Source organism: Artibeus jamaicensis, unplaced genomic scaffold (assembly GCF_021234435.1).
Source record: "Artibeus jamaicensis isolate MK-2021 breed Jamaican fruit bat unplaced genomic scaffold, CSHL_Jam_final contig_456, whole genome shotgun sequence".
Classification (NCBI taxonomy): Eukaryota; Metazoa; Chordata; class Mammalia; order Chiroptera; family Phyllostomidae; genus Artibeus; species Artibeus jamaicensis.
The window spans coordinates 3,582,198-3,598,600 of record NW_026521839.1 but is presented as its reverse complement, the minus strand read 5'-3'; the positions used below and the strand labels follow the sequence as shown (position 1 = coordinate 3,598,600).

Below are 16,403 nucleotides of genomic sequence, written 5' to 3'. Positions count from 1 at the left end.
CCTCACAGAAGCTGTCTCCTGTCAGGGAGACCCCCACCCCGAAGTCCGAGACTGGGGGAGCAGCAGCTCTCCTAAAATGGACTTGAAGGTCCAGAAAAAGCTTGTTTATCCAAACTTCATTAACTGGAACCTCCACGAACGGCCCCCCACATAGTCGGGTATTGACCATTGGCTGTAAAAATAACGCGCTTCCTGAGTGTCTGCGAATCCCCAAGGGCCTTCTGAGCGACAGGAAGAGAACAGTGTTCCAGCAGTGGTCTCCTCGACATCAGGGCGCTATCATGCTGCATCGCACCCACGCACACTCCCCTCAACCACGTGGAACGACAGGTCTCACCGTCAGGGAGCACCCTAAAGGCCCAAGGACAGAGGTGCGATTCAGAGTCTCACCCAGGCGCACCCTAGTTAAAGTCTTTGCTGTGATGGAAGCTGGGCCTCCCGCCTCAGGGAGACACCCTCAACCCTGCCCACTCGTGTCGGTGGCCATTTCTGGACAGCTCAGCTCTCAGGACTTGCAGCGTGCCCCTCCCCACGGAGGTGGAGAGGCTGTCACCGTGTCAGCCCTGCAGGCTGGCTGAATGGCAGTGACCCACGAGTGTGTGACAGCACGTCAGGTCACCTTGGAGACTGGCAATGCAAGTGGCCAGCCTGATAGTAGTTTTATTTCTCCATTACATCCAGTTGTGAAAGGCTGTTAAAAACAAACTCTGCAGCTTCTAGGCAAATTGTAACCCCTAGCTACTGATAGAAGTGACTTTCTTTACGACATAGTAGGTGTTCAGAAATGTTACTGTCCAAATGCTGGGAATTAACGATTCCTCAGTTCCTGAAAGGATTGCAAGATAATTCCCCTCAGTGTTGAAATTTCTTAAAAGTTCGCTCTAATGTCTCTCAAGTTCCATATTTATTTCAGCTTCTATGTCACGTATCTAGATTTATCTGTTACATAATATACATTCAGAAGTTTTCGGTCATGAAGTATGTTAGTGCTTTTCGGCCTCACTCTTACTGAGTGCGGGAAGGGCCTTAGGGGTTACCCAGTTTAAAAGTCTGGCCTCGGAGCAGCTCCAGCTCCAGGCCGGGAAACTGCGCTGAAACCACAGCCGTGGAAGCCGGCGTCCACAGTTCGCTCCATCCTGTGCAGAGTAAGTCACAGAAATTCTATCTCCCCTCAGAGTTCTTATACCACTTTTAATGACATTTCTGCCACAATTAAAACCTTACACGTGAGCCAACTAGCAGTGTAGGGGGTGGGTCTGAGAAAGGAAGAAAGTGACAGAGTTGGGGGACCAAAGAGTCCTGTTAGCAGCCCAGTGGGCTTATCCACAGAGGTGTGGCCTTGGCCGGAGCCTCCACGTCTGAACTTCGGCGGCTGCTGCCGGAGATGAGACGTTTCCTCCCGGGATCTGAGAGACCGACTCACCCCCGGCACTTCCACGGTTGCTGTCGCAGAGGGTGGCCCCACCCCTCTTCTAAGAGCTCTCAACAGCAGTAAAGGTAGAAGGTGGCATTTCCATGATTTTACTTATCTGTGCTCAGTGCCTTGAAAATCAGGACATAAATCTATCACTTTTTAACTGCACCAACAAGAAAGAGTCAGAACATGACAGAATCGGCAGGGTTCAAAATGTCCCCAGTAAATAAATTTTCTTTCTCTTCAGGTACAGCATATAAGCCTTCTCATCCTTGAATCTTAAGACTGACATTCAGTATTTGCTTTAAAATTTTCCCTTTGTTCATCCTGTTTACATAAGTGATGCAGTTATGTAAAACGCACACCAGACACACTGCATTTTTTTCTAATCTCATTTGACCTTGATCGGACACAACAAATCCTGATCAGCTGAGGGGAGAAACCAGAGGCTGCATGCCAGCTCTCCCCCGCCCCCTCCGGCAAAGGTTTTCCTTCCGCTTATGCCCAGTATGCAGTCAGAAGGAGGGCATGCTGGGCTCCCAGTGATCCAGCGGCCAGGATGACGAAGGGGGCGATTTGACAGACAGGGCAAAGGGAGACGCAGCAGACACCCACGGGGAATTGTATTAGTTGCCCGGGAGACCTCCTAACCACAAATACCACCAGTGTGCAGGACAGAAACGGGGTCCAGCAGCTTTCCAGTGAGAAGGTTCGGCACCCCCCAGCCCCTCTATCGCCCAAGCGCAGGAGCTCACCCTGCTCTGTCAGCCTGGCTCTCCATCGCCTTCAGGGGAGGGCGGTGGGCTCCCTCTCTGGGGTACTTGTCACCTGTCACTTGTCCTGTGTTTTCTTCTCTCTCAATTTTTCAATTTTCTAAAACATTTTATCTTTAAATAAAAGTAATGCTTTGTGCACATCATAAAAATGTGCAATTCATGGAAAGGTATAAAATGACCTTCACTAACTCCCTCTTTTCCAAAGATAACCACTATTACTCTTTTTTCTTAGATCTTTCAGGGGGGGGAAAGTCTTTATACTTCTGAATGTGTGTGTGCTTCAAAACAATTTACTATGCACAATGGCCTGCATTGCTGTGTGTTTTTCACTTAATAATAGATCTTTGTGCATTGTTCCTGCCCATCCAAGCACCAATATCCCTTGCTTGTATTACTGCAATATCCTCCTGGCTGCCTTCCGTGCTTCTGCCTTTACCCCCCACTGTTCATTCCAGAGGGATCCTGCTAAAAGTAAACGGATCATGTCCCCATGTGCTCGAAACTGCCCAGGGCCTTTCCCTTGCGCTAGGAACAGAAGCTAAGCTTGCTACCACCACCTGCCTCTCTAAGACCATCCCCTGCTCACCCCTTGCTCACTGTGCTCCTGACACAAGCCAAGCACAGTCCTGCCTCAGGGCCTTTGCACGTGCTCTTCCCTATGTCTAAAGTGTATGCACTTAATTTCTGCCCTTTAATTCTTTGCATGGCTGGCTCTTGCTTACCATTCTGGTCACATTTTAGACCATCTCCTCCCTGTTCTAAATCAGCCCCTCATCACTGTCCTGCACACAGATCTTTTTCTTCGTAGATCTTAATACTATCTGAAAGTCACTGTAATCAATGACATGTTTTCTGTCTCCCCCGACCACACACACTGGAGTGTCAACTCCATGAGGAGATGGGGATTTCATCTGTCTTTTCACTGTTGTGTTCATATTTCCAGTAGCTAGACCAGCGCTTCTCAAACGTGAATGTGCATCAGAACCACCTGGATGGTTCATTAAACCATCATTTAAGTTTGGTTGCTGCACGCCCCACCCTGGAGCATCACATTCAGCAGGGTCGGCGGGGCTGGAGACGTGTGCGTCCCAGGTCCCCAGTGAGGCCAGGGCTGCAGGCCTGGGGACCACGCTTTGCAAGCTGCAGGTCTGGACCCTGCCTGGCCCACATCAGGTGTTGCACAGACGTAGTTGTCACACGACTGCATGAGTCTGCACACAGGACCTGCCACCTTCCTTGTGGTACCAGTTTTGTTGCTATTTTTATATTTATTTTTGCTTGCAGCCCTGAGCCTCCTCGATTCTTTGTGGCAGGAAGACCTCCTGTTTCTATAGCTCCGTCGGTTTGTCGGCAGGTGATTAAAACCCACAGTTTTACAGTCCATGGGGAGCCAGTGAGAGTCAGTAAAATGTCAAAGTGAAGGGTGGTGACTCCCATTTGACCTGTGACAGAGAATGTCGCCTAGAGGTCATCATTCAGGCCTCCCCCGCAACCGTGTGACGATGGGCCCGCAGGCACAAATGCTGTGTCAGTGAGTCGGAATGCACAAGGTGTGTCTACCTGGACCCCAGGTTATGAAACGTAGAGACCCCGGTGGCTTTTTGTGCATCACAGAGAACCCCTTGAGAATCTAAGATTTATAACTCTGTGTATAAGCTCCCTCTCTCTGTCTCTCTCTCACACACACAAATGCCAACACACTTTTATATTTAACTGCAGGAAGTTATAAGATATCCCCAAGTCCATTTTAATCCCAAATTAAGAAATACTGATCTAATCAATGGCAAAATAAAAACAAAAACCCCAACCCCCCAGTTTGTTGCTTAAAGTCCAGAGAAATTGGTGTTTTAAATATAGTGAGGAAAACATTGCAGAAAAGCATTAGAGGAAATCATTTGTTAATCAGATTTATAATCTTAGAATGGGGACCACCTTTGGAAGTGGGATCGGAAACCCAGAAATGAAAATAGAATTGTGAGATTGATCCCATAAAATTTTAAATGATCTGTACAGAGAAGATGGAAAAAACTCCTCCTAGTTGACACTGTGGAGAGATCTACGGGCCCTACCTTGTCCGCCCAGAGTTTTTCCACGAGAAGTGTCTGGATGGCCCTCTGCCGACTCGTTGAGTCAGGACATCAGCTCGTCACAGCAGACAGGATGAGGCCACACCTTTCCTCGAAGCTCTTTCACTGAGTTAGTTCTTTCATTAACCTTCCTTTGTGTTTGTTAACAGTTTTATTGAGCTATAATCCATATACCATGCAGTTCACCCATTTAAACTATACACTTACGTGGTGTTACCATAGTCACAAAGGGGTACAACCATTAGCACTATCTAATTTTAAAAGATTTTTGTCATCCCCCAAAGAAACCACACACATTAGCAGTTGCTCCGCATTCCTCCCCTCCAGCCAGACCAGGCAACCGCTAACCCACTTTCTGTCTCTATAGATGTGCACGTTCTGGCCACTCGCAGGACAGGGAATCACACGGGTATGGGCTTCTTTCCCTCAAAAAGCACAGTGTCTTGAGGTGCACGTCGGTTGCATTGGGCATCAGAATTTTGTTCCTTTTGTCACTGAGTAATATTCCATTGCAGGATGTGCCACATCTTACTTTATTGCCACATTTGTCCGTCGGTTTACAGACATCTGGCACGTGTCCTCTGGTGGCTGTCAAGGACGGTGCTGCTGCAAACATTTGGGTACGTGTTTTTGTGTGGACACGCTTTCCTTTCTTGTGGGTTTAGCAGTGGTTTTCCTCTTAAAGATTTACCCAAGGACTTTCACTTAGCCCATCTAATTCTTTTGGTTTTAGTTTTTTGAAAGTATAACCTCATGGAGAAGCAAGAAGCTGGGATCCTAAAGACCAGAGCCCTCCAACCCTGGTGTGGGGGGAGCGGGGGGCCTTCCCTGCTCCTGTGTGGTCTGGGGTGTGACTCGGGCTCTCAGTGCCTCAGTGGCAAGAACACCAGCGCTGGCTCACTGGGGCATTGTGAGAATTCCTGACGCAAATCAGGTGGAATCTGTGCTGGAGAAGATGCTCAGGCACATGAATAGGTTCCCTGGCATCACAGAAACCAGACACCTTCAGGCCAAGAACTCTCCCATCACTCTCCCCTCATTTCATCAGAAAGCACCCTGCTTCCTACAGAGCACTGGAGGCACCCCGAGTGACCTCCAGTCACTGTGCTCCTGATCTTCTCATTGGCTCTGGGGTAGGTAGGGGGACCCTCACCACAGGGTACAGTCTAGTAAGGACCCCCCTGTAGAGACGGTGGGAGCACAGGTGGCAGAAGAGGGACCCAAAATATGTGAGCTTCCTCCTGCTTCCTAAGCAAATCACCTGCGCCTCTACAGGAAGGTGCACCGAGAAGCAGGTCAGTGACGAATTTCACAGGAGATGAGATGGCGGGCGGGCCTAGGCTCTAACTCCCGCATCACCACTTACTAGCGGTGTGGTCTAGGACAAGTCAGTTCTCTCAGACTCAGTTTCCCCACCCATTAAATGGGAGTAATAGCAGTATTGCCCCCTATAGGGTCATTGTGAGGATTATCTGACACAATGCCTTAGGCGCTCCAGCGGGCATTCAGAGTCCAATCAGCATTTGCGGCAGATATTATATTACTTTTAAAATCAAAATTAAGGGCCTCAAAAAATCTAGCCATCCTCTCCAAGCTGTTTACTGAGGCTCATTTTTTTTTTTTTTACTGCTCGATTAATTGGAAGCACTTAATTGGTTACCTACTGCGTGTTCTATAGCACAGAGAGGGCTGGGGATGAAATTTAATTTTCCCCCAGAAATGTAAAATTCAGACCAGGAGAGGAACTAAGATATGTGAAGCTCTTCACGCACATGTGCACGGATACACTGAGAGTCACAGCCACCAGGGTCAGGGTGGGAGGCAGCAGGAAGGGCCAGGCAGGCCAGACGGGGCCTCAGAGGGGCGGCAGCACCGGGCTGGCCCTCGAGAGGCAGGAGGGGTCACGGCAGCAGAGCTGAGGGCGACAGAGTGGGGGAGGGGAGACCTGTGTGAGCACAGGGTGTCAGGTGGGTCTGGACATGGTGGGGGGTCTGGGGACTGAGCCAGAGTCCATCCTTCCGCTGTCTTTGCCAAGTTGAGGGTCTCTGGAACTGACAACACGCCACGGGCATTTGAGTCGCCTGTTCTAATCACCATCCTCACTGTGCCAACTCTGTCACTGACGAATCTGTGTGGACTGTGAGAGGGAAAGGGGGGGGTTCTGTGGGAGGAGCTGTGACTTGCTCTAGACCGTGGAGCAGAGCAGCACAGGGTGGCAGCGTTGGCCGTCCTGCCTCCAGACCCCTTCTCCTGGGCCTGGCCCCGTGATCACCTTTGGGGGCCAGCCCTTCACTGCCTTCGGTCCGTGGGGTTTCTGGGTGGCGATGATGACAGCCCCAGGGAGGGATGGCAGCACCACACTGGTTCCATGAAATGTGGCCCTGAGGCTGAGGCTGGAACTGCTGTGGGGTGGCTGTGCCGGCAGATGGCAGCCTGGACTTGGCTGCCAGCCGTCTGCCACGACAATAGATAAGTCTTCCTGGGGATAGGACACAGGGCAGTGAGGCCGAGAAATGGGGAAAACAGAGGGTCAAGATGCCGTTGTCTGTGCGGCTGGACCTGGCCTTATCAGAGCCCTGGATGTTCCAGCTCCTCAAGGGGGCAGGTTTCCTTCTTGTGTTGCCTGTGTCCCTACAAACTGGGTTTCAGTCCATTGTTACCAAAAGAATCCTGATTTATTCAAGTAGTTGCCTTGTTCCCACCATGCTAAGGATCAGCATGACTTATCCCTGGAATAGATATGTGTAGCCCACAGTCGAGGGGCGGTGTGTGTCAGGGAATAATGGCATGCATGTGCCAGCAGTGGAGACCTCAGTGCACGTCCCTAAACAGGCACAGGTGAGTGTGTGTCTGGGAGTGCAGACATGTCAGGCGGAGAAACCGAGACTTTGAAAAAGATGTTTCTCTTCTTCGTGCCTTGACTCTCCTTACAGAGTAATTCCCTCCTAACCCTCCCTTCCTTGATTTTGTTCCTCTTGTTCTCAACCAAAGCAAGGAGTTCTTGATCTGTTAAGTACATTTTGCAGGGTCCTAAGAAGCCAGGAAGAGATAGGGAAGGGGCTGAGAGGACAGGAAGCTCTGCATATCCCATTTCCGTTTTTTCCCTTTTGCCCAATTACCAAGAATCAGCTGGCATCCTTTTATTTCCTACTTCATGCAGGGCTTTTAGAAACTGAGCATTAACTCTACTGTAATGGGATTTGTCTAACGATTTCCTGTGAAACCTCTTCTTAGATCTCAGCAACGATAATTCACTTGATAAGAATCACTTCCTGCCTCCCCCCTAAGAACTAGACTTCCTCCATTCTTTCTGGGACCAAAGGGGCCTCCGAACCAAAGAAGGGAGGACAGGAAGATCCACTGCAGCATCCATCATACAGACTCAGGCCTGCTGCAGAGCCTCAGGTCCTGGAGGAGAGGAGGAGGACGGGAGCAGGGGAGAGCATTCACCATGCGTGCAAGCCTGAAGCCAGGCAGAGGCCCATAGCAGTCTGAGCCCCTTGGAGAAGCAAATGTACTCACCTCTCTGCTTTGGCTCTGGGGCTCTTTCTTTCTGGGGCCACAGCAGCTGCGACAGCCTGAGCATTCACGCTGCCCTACCAGGACCACCGCAGGCAGGCAGCCACAGGAGGAAGGGAGTTCCCCTTCTCCATCAGAGGGCGTGTCCTTCAACTAAAGGAAGATTCCCTCCCCATACCCCAGAGTCCAAGCTGTTAGAGCCTCTGGTTCTCTCCCTCCTGCTCCCTCCCTGCTGTGAGTGGAGCTCAAAGGAGCCCCAGGAGAAGGGCTGAGTGCCAACCACACGCCCCACCCACCCCTATACAGGTTGTTTTCCCAGCCTTGGAGCCTGGGGAAGAGGCAGCAGAGGGGTCGTGAGGCCACCTTCTTGTGGCGCCTCTCCGAGGCCGATGCTGCTGTACCCACGGGAAGGCCAAGGAAAAGCACTTGGTGTTTATTTCTCCCCCTCCCATGTGATCTTATTTTTGGACCAGACGCGAAAGCTATTTGGGGGGGCTGGACAGCTGCCAGGTGAAAGGTTGGTTATCTCTCCAAGTCGTCTCCATGCCCCTGAGCTAGTCCCTGTTACCTTTCCCCATGCGAGGTGGAAGGGCAGGGGTCTTGCGCAGAGCCTTACTTTTCATATATCCAAGCAATTAGCCTAAATTACTAACTTCATTTCATCTTTAGTTCATCCCCATGTTTTGAGGTGTCTCAGAGGATAAATGTACCGAACGAAGTCATTGCTCTGATGTCCGAGGCTGGTGGGCACACCGTGTGGTCCGCACACACACACGCATACACATGGCCTTCACATATACACTATTGTAGACACGCAGGCGCTCTTGTCAGTGGGGGAGACCCCCCTGGCGCTGGGAGGCACAATGTTAACCAGCTAGACAGTAACGCTGACTTGCACCGATTCTGTCATCCTCTGGTTTGTCAAACTTACAACATTTATGAAATAGCTTGTTTTCTTCACCTCCGATTCTTCCTCCTCAGACTTGAGTGGTAAGTTTGGAGACATTCCTGCCTGACAAAATGCCAGTTCAGTGTCACCGTCATCAACACCGGCGCTGTTATTTATGGAGAACTCTGTGCCTGCATTGTCCGGCTCATCCTCCCAGCGCCCCCATGAGGACGGTGACGTGGTTCTGGTTGACATTCAGGAAGGCAGAGCTGGCTTGGAGGGGGGGGAGCTGGTGGAGGGCACACTTCCCAGCCACCACCTGTCTGGCGCCAGAGGGGGAGCTTTCACCCACTTTGCTCACTGTCTCCTGAAACAATACGTTATTGAGGTGTCACTGTTATTGTCATTTCATAAGAGGAAAAACAAAAACCTCACGGTAGAGTCAGCCCCATGACTTCAGTCCTCAGGTGTTTGGTGCCCCCCCCCCCCCCCCCCCCGCCAAGTTCTCAAACCGGAGAAAGAATGCATGGGCTTTTCATCTGTTTGCAGTCCCAGGCCGTGATTCTAGGTACAGGATAGAGAGTCTCTGCTCTGCCTTCTGCTTGCAGCCGGTTTCCTGTGAATAATCCACTGCGTACACAGGAGGGGACGGGCTGGGCCGCCCAAGCTGGGCCCCCAACCGCGCTCAAACTGAGTCGCCCTTTCTCTGCTAACCTGCGGGAAACCGGACGTGGAGCTCAAAGGCTTGTCCAGCACTGCCCTCTGCAGGCCACTGGCCTCTATTACCCGCAGGATGGTGGCCTTGAAGACCTTCCGGGGGGCACACACCAAGGATCAGTTTTAGAGAATGTTTCCAGGGTCTCGGGTTCTACTCTTCCCTCAAACCGATTTGCCTGAGATGTGTCTGGGTCCGTAGTAACCCTTCCCTCACTGGAAGGCATACCCCTCACTCTTCACGAATCTTACTAAGGTGCCGTTGAGCCAAATGTAAAGATCTCCGGGTCCCCAGACTGGGAGCTTCCTTTAATAGTTTAATTCAGCTTCCCTTAACAATGAATTAAGAAATTTTTATTTAATACTTTGTTTCTTTCATCCCTTGCATTTGAAAGACAGTAGTTGTTAGAATCGAGAAAGGGATGGAGATGGGAGGAACCAGATGATCCGATCCCCACGCCTTCATTTGGACCCGCACCGCAGGCTGAGTCTGGGCGGCTTCCTGGCGAGGGAGGCAGAAATGGGTTTCTAGAAGAGAAAGCACGGGGTCTGGTGGGGTGGGGGCGGATAGGGAGGGGTCCGTCTCTTGTTCTCCTGTTGCCTCAGGGTTTCAGGATATGAGTCCGGACAATGGGTTAGGGAAAGGACCGAGTTGTTCCCAGGTGCGGGAAAGTCAGTCTGACCACCGGCCGTTTGAGGCTGGCGCCAGATGTCTATTGTGCGACGTGGGAGAGAGTTTCCATTAAGCCTCGAGCTATGAAGCGAGTGGAGCGGAGTGAGTCCTGAGTAGTCGGGCAGGTCGGGAAGCTGGCCTGACCCCCAGTACTATGAAAGCCAATTGTAAAGGATATTGTCACTGCTAAGTTTTTAAATTCCAATATTTGCAACATGCTGGAAGTTATTATCTTGAATCCACATGGACTTAATGATGAACATTTAACATACCAACTTTTAAATGTGGGTATAGGTAACATTGTTTTAAATGTTATTTAAAATTATTATTTTATTAATTATTATTTTAAAATTATTTAAAATATTTTTCAAAATTATTTTAAAAGGCACAAGAGCAAAAATGGGTGAAGACTGCTGCTATTCCCTAGGGCCGGCTACTGCTAATAACAGATGGCTGTCCATCCATCCATCCATCCAACATCCATTGAGCACCTAGGACATGTCAGACATTGTTTTGGGCACTAGATATAAAAACGGTGAACAAAACCTCTTATGTTATATAGCAAATTCTCACTTGTGGAAGGTGAGAGACACAGATTAACTTCATAATTACTCTAGTAAGTGTAAGAATTCAACTTTAATAAGTATTTCCAAGGCGGGGTAGTTGGTAATGAGAGAATTTATACTGAAGATTGACCTCAATCAGGGAAGGTGTTAGGTGGCCCTAGAGAAATGAAACCTGGACCAAGGTATCCAGGAGACTCTGAGAGGTCAGTGGAAACCCAAGGAGAAAGGCCTCTTTAACATGGGGGGACCAAGTAGAAATGTGACCAAACTTTGCAGTCAGTTGTCTTTCCCAGGGGCCTTTGCCAGCAAACAGACACGACCCGTATTATGAATCAGCGCTTCTCAACCAGGAGCGAGGTTCCCTCAGGGGATGCTTGGCAATTTCTGGAGACATTTTTAATCGCTGCAACTGGGATCGTACCAGTGGCACCGAGAAGGCCAAGGCCAGGATGCTGCTAAACATTCTATGACATTCAGGACAGCAGCACACAAAGCAGTGTCTGGCCCTGGAAGTCAGTCGTGCTCAGGTTGAGAAGTCCTGTGAGAAATGAGGGCAGAGCAGGCCCAACAGATGTCTACAGTAGATGTGGATTCATTAGTTCGTTTGTTCATTCATTCATTCATTCATTCATTCAATGAGCCCTTATCTGGTGCTCAGTATGGTTAAGATGCTATTCTGGGCATAATTTAGCTATAGTGGCAGCCCCTAACCAAAATTGTCACCTCAAATAGCCTGCCCGGTTATAATTCCATTAATAACCTAAAATTTCCACCATTCAAATGGTGGCAAAACTTTTCAAGTGTCTGTTGAAAAAAGACATTAAAATGTATGAATACTATTTGCAAGATGGTCACTGAAGCATTGTTTGTAATAGTGAAAACAACCTAAATGTCTGTTAACAGGGGAGTGGTTACTTTATTATGGCACAACTATATAATAACATAGTAAGCAGCCAATAAAAAGAGGCAAATCTCTTTGAGATGACATGGAAAATAACCATGAAGATATAATCAATCTCATTTGCATGTTTAAAATTTGTTTGTGTGTGTGTTTGCATGTATATGCAATTGCTGGAAAAATTCTCACCAAATTTCTATTAATAGCTACCTCTAGGGAGCAGAATAAAACCTGTATCATCTTCACTGAGACTAGCTCTCTTCCTAATTTCCTCCTTTTACCTGATTAGATTCTCCCTAGTCCATCCTCTCCATTACCACCAATATTCATCCATCACAGCTTCTGCAGACCCTGACCTTCCAGGACAATCTCCATTCCTTATAAGTCCAAGCCCCTTCCGAACTTGCCTCCTGCCACAGGCTGTTCTCTGGAGCTGCGCTCCCTGCCCCGCCCTGTTTCACCTCACCTGCCTGGAGCTTAAACCACAGTGAACTAACCAGAACTCACCGATTCTTCAAAACAGCCTCACCTCTGTGGCTGGAAGAAAAAGTCCTTCCCTTTTTGTACTGGTATTAGTCAGGATAGACTGGGTTATACAGTGGTTACAAATAATCCCCAAATTACAGTGCCTTAAAATAACGAAGTCTCATTTCTCACTGGTTGGCGCATTGACCCGTCCCTTGACCTGTCCCTTGACCAGTTGGCTGGCAAACCAAGTCGAGGTGCATTCTGATGCACACTGTATAGATTCTTTCACCCAGTTCAACACTTTGTGACTTTTAACTCAATATTTTGTTAATTTACATTTAATGTAAACATAAACTTTTAATCACTGATGTATTTGGATTTAAATTTACCACCTTATTAAATGTTTTCATTTATCCCACATGCTCTATGTTCTTTTTATTTTACTTTCCTGCCTGCTTTTGGAGTGGTTGAATATTCTATTTTTCCTTCTATAATCTTAGAAGTTATATCCTTGAGTTTACTATTCCTATAGAGGTTATTCTAGAGACCAAAATATGTATCTTTGACTTATCAAAGTCTAATGTTAATTGGTTTTTATCTTCTTTTGTGATAATACAAGGACCTTAGGACTTTTTAACTCCGTTCAGCCCTCCCTCCTGACTTATACACACCTTGTTGTGTATTTTCATGTTTTTTCAACCCCCAGTGGACATGGTTATGTTGTTTTTCACAGTCTAATGCTTTTGGATTTTCTTGAATTAATCTTTGCATTGTTGTTTATTTCTTCCTGCATCTATAATCTAGCATCTTAAATCATTTCCTTCTCCTTAAAGAACCCCTTGTAGTATTTATTTCCAGAAAGGAATCCCCAAACATGTCTTAATTTCACCTTTATTATTGGAGGCCATTGTTACTGGACAAAGAATTCTAGGTGAGCAGTTATTTTCTTTCAGGCTTTACAAACATTTAAATTCCATGAATTTCTGGGTTTCATTGTTTCTGTCAAGAAGTAAGGCAACATTTTCTCACCTTTTTTCAAGTAATGGTAGCTGCTTTTAACATATTTTTCCTCTTTATCTTGGGTTTTCATTTACTTTAATTATGATGTACCTAGAGGGGGGTATTTATTTATCCTGCTTGGAGTTCCCAGGCCTTCTGGAATGTGTGGCTTGATGTTTGTAGTCAGTTTTGGTATTTTCTCAATGAGTTCCTCTTCAGGTATCGTCGCTGCCCTATTCCCTCTCTCTTCCCCTTCCGGAGCTGGGTCCTCCTTCCTCTCCCGAGTCTCTAATTCTGTCTGCAGTGTTCCCAGCCTCTGTCCTTCTGCCCTGAGCCTTCTCCTCACTTGTCTCCCAGCTCGCCAGTTCTCTCTTTAGCTCTGTCTGATCGGCGGTAGAACCCATCCGCTGAGCTCTTCGCTTTTGTTATTTTATTTTTCAATTCTAAATCTCTATTTGGTTATTTTTCAAGTTTTCATTGTCCTTTTTCTTTTAAGTTTCCAGTTTTCTGCCAAATTTCCGAATCTTATCTTTTATCTTCTTTGCATAGTACACATAGTTCCTTTGAAGTCTGTGTGTAGCAACTCCAGTCACTGGGTTCTCTGGGGTTGTTGCTCATGTAACTAATTGTTCCAGCTGGATCTCGTTCACTGTCTTATTTCCTCGTGTCTGGTTATTTTCACGTGCGATGAACTTCTATGTGAAAAATCATTGGTAGAAGTAATGTGAGATGTTATGCTAACTTTTGCTTCTGCTAGGCACTTGAGGATTTGGGATCACCTTATCCAATTTGAAGAATTTAGCTCATTGGAGCCTGACCTGAGGCTCTGCAAAATCTAGTCTATCTCCTGTTCATCTGGTTTTAAGGTGCAGTCCTTCAGGGTGTTAGCCCAGAATGGGGGGGGGGGGTATAGCCACCCCCTTTGTCCACTGATACACACAAAGCTATCTGGGTTCTGTTTAGCCTCTCAGTCTCTTAGTCGTCCTTCTGGAAGCCACAAATGTCCCGAGGGAAACAAAGGCCCCAGTTGTTGGCCTCACCTCCCTGAATACCCATTTCCCCCCCACATCTTGGTTTGACAATTTTTCATTATCTTTTTAACTTTTTCATGACTTCAGGCTGATTTTAATTTTCTGTCCATCTTTTCTTATTGCCCTCAGCAGGAGAGCAAGCCCTAATTTTCTTGTCTGCTGTTACCAGGTGGTAGGAAACGCACACACAGGAATGGGCCAGGTGTGCATGCACCTGCTCACCTTATGCGAGTGGTGGGCACGGGGTGAACTAGAGGGCATGGGCCTATTTTTGCCTTATGAGAATGAGAGTTTTGTGTTGCCAGGCTTTTCAATTTTTTTAAGAAGAAGGAAATGCAAATTTTTAAATAAGAAATCCCAATTTTCAGTGGTGGCTTTAAAAACATTAGCTCTCAGCAAACCAAACAAAACACATCTGCAGTCTCAACCCAGCCCCTGGGACGCCAGTCTGGGCTGCAGTCCACGTTGTCGGGAGAAGAGGGGTGAAGGTCAGTTCGCCTTCATCACAAAGCTTAGCCCTCGGCATTTCAGGCAGCTTTGAAAAAACCCAGTCCCTCATTCAAAAAATAGCATTGAAACCAATTCACCTCTTTATCAAAATCTCAAAAATGCCAAGGGGAAGGAAGGATTCCATTCGTAACACCAACATTTCTGAAAATTCTCCCATCACTGCTCTCATATCTTCCTCACGACAGCTCGGCAGCTACCCCTTCCTCTTTCATTTATCTCTTGAATTCCCCCAAGTTCAACCCATGCCTGGCTCTCCTGTCTCTGACCTTCTGACCTGTTCGGCTGTAGTAGGTGGTGCCCTGCCTTTTCTTCAGTGGGCTCACTAAGCCAAACCGCCCACCGCACTGCACACTCCAGAGCCCTTCCCACGCTTTTCTACATTCTGTGTGGAAAGGCTTCAGAACCCGCTGGCCAAGCCTAAAATCCTCCTTCACAGGAAGTGGGGGTGGAGAAGGACAATGCCGTAAATGCTCTGAAATCTGTGTTCTTTCCTGTCCCATCAGCTCTGCCATCTGGGGTGGGGTGAAGCCAGGACCAGAAATCATTTGCGCAGGAGGCCGAGCCTGTTGCCGGATGTTTTGGCACCAAGGTGAGTTTTCAGATGGCCGTAGCTCGCATTCTGTTGCAAGGACAGGGCCCCTGCTGAAATCACCGCCTCTGCCACAAATGGGGAGGGAGAAGCCAGAAGGAGAGGAATCAAAAGTGGACTTCTCCTGATTTATCTAATAATAGAAAGTTGGCAAAGCATGTCACAGAATAGAAAGTGTTTGATAAAAATAGCGTCTCTTAAGCTTGGGACTCAAGCTAGAGATTCAGGGAAATGAAATTTTGAAATATATTTTTTCCATGAGTATTTCCTTACTAGTAGGGCAGTTATGTCTCATTAATGAGAGAGGTATAAAATGCTGATTTTCTCTGACCCAAATGAGTTTCTCTCCTGAGGTCTGATAGTAGAGGCAGTGTTCCCCAAACCCCCCGACCCCCCAACCCCCCACTGGTTGTGGGTGTGCCTTCACCATCCTCGAGCCTGTCCTGGACTTTGAGACTAGCTCTTGGGCCCCTCTCACACCAGCTCGTGAGTGGAGAGGCCTGGGAGAAGGTTTCTAGACAAGCCAGTGTCTCTGAGTCCTGGGGGCCTAATTAGTATCAGTGAATGTGTAGTCCTCTTACTCCATGGAGGGGCCTCTAGTCCGACAACCCTCAGTGAAAGGACAGAGCAGACAGGGCTGCCGTCACCCCTCCTCCCTCAGGCAGCTCCCAAAGCGTCTGGGAAGAATTTCCTTCCACGCAGTCCCCTCCTGCTACCGAGGCACCTGAAGGGTGTCCCCCTGGGTCAGGATGGGAACCTGGGATCTGGCCTTTCTCAAAGCACCTCCTGGAGCCCTGAGTGACTGTTCTCGTGACTGTCATCTCCGTTGCCCACTCTCCCAGGTCCCACCTCCTGATGTCCTGCTCTCGGTTGAGCTTCTGGTTGAGCTTCCTTTATGGAAAAGCAAAGCTGAGCCAAACTAATAACCACAGATGAGAACAAGTGACCAAGTGGCCCCTTTTGCACTGAATGACCTGGGTTGTTTTTTTTTTAATTGTGGTAAAATACATGTGACACAAAATTTCCCATGGTAACTATTTTTAAATATGCAGGTCAGTGGCATTAAGTACACCCAGAACTCTTTCCTCTTGCAAAACTGAAACTCCGTGCCCAGGAAAGTAGACGTTAACCCCCTCCCACACCCCCAGCTCTTGGCAACCACCATCGTCCTTTCTGTCAGGGTGAATTTGGCTACTCCTCGTGCCTCCCAAGGGTGGAATCAGACAGCATTTCTGTGTTTGTGGCTGGCTTGTTTAACCTAGGATGACGT

At 48.1% G+C, this 16,403-nt stretch overlaps 1 protein-coding gene across 3 annotated transcripts in view; it reads right to left on the bottom strand.

The window, feature by feature from the left end:
- The window catches only part of FGF1 (fibroblast growth factor 1), a 94,819-nt gene extending 86,624 nt beyond the window's left edge, over nucleotides 1-8,195 (bottom strand). For all 3 annotated transcript variants that reach the window (XM_053666500.1, XM_053666501.1, XM_053666502.1), the window contains exon 1: nucleotides 7,800-8,195. The gene's annotated coding sequence lies outside the window, so the exon portion shown is untranslated. The remainder of the gene's footprint in view (nucleotides 1-7,799) is intronic.
- Between the last annotated feature and the right edge of the window lie 8,208 nt (nucleotides 8,196-16,403).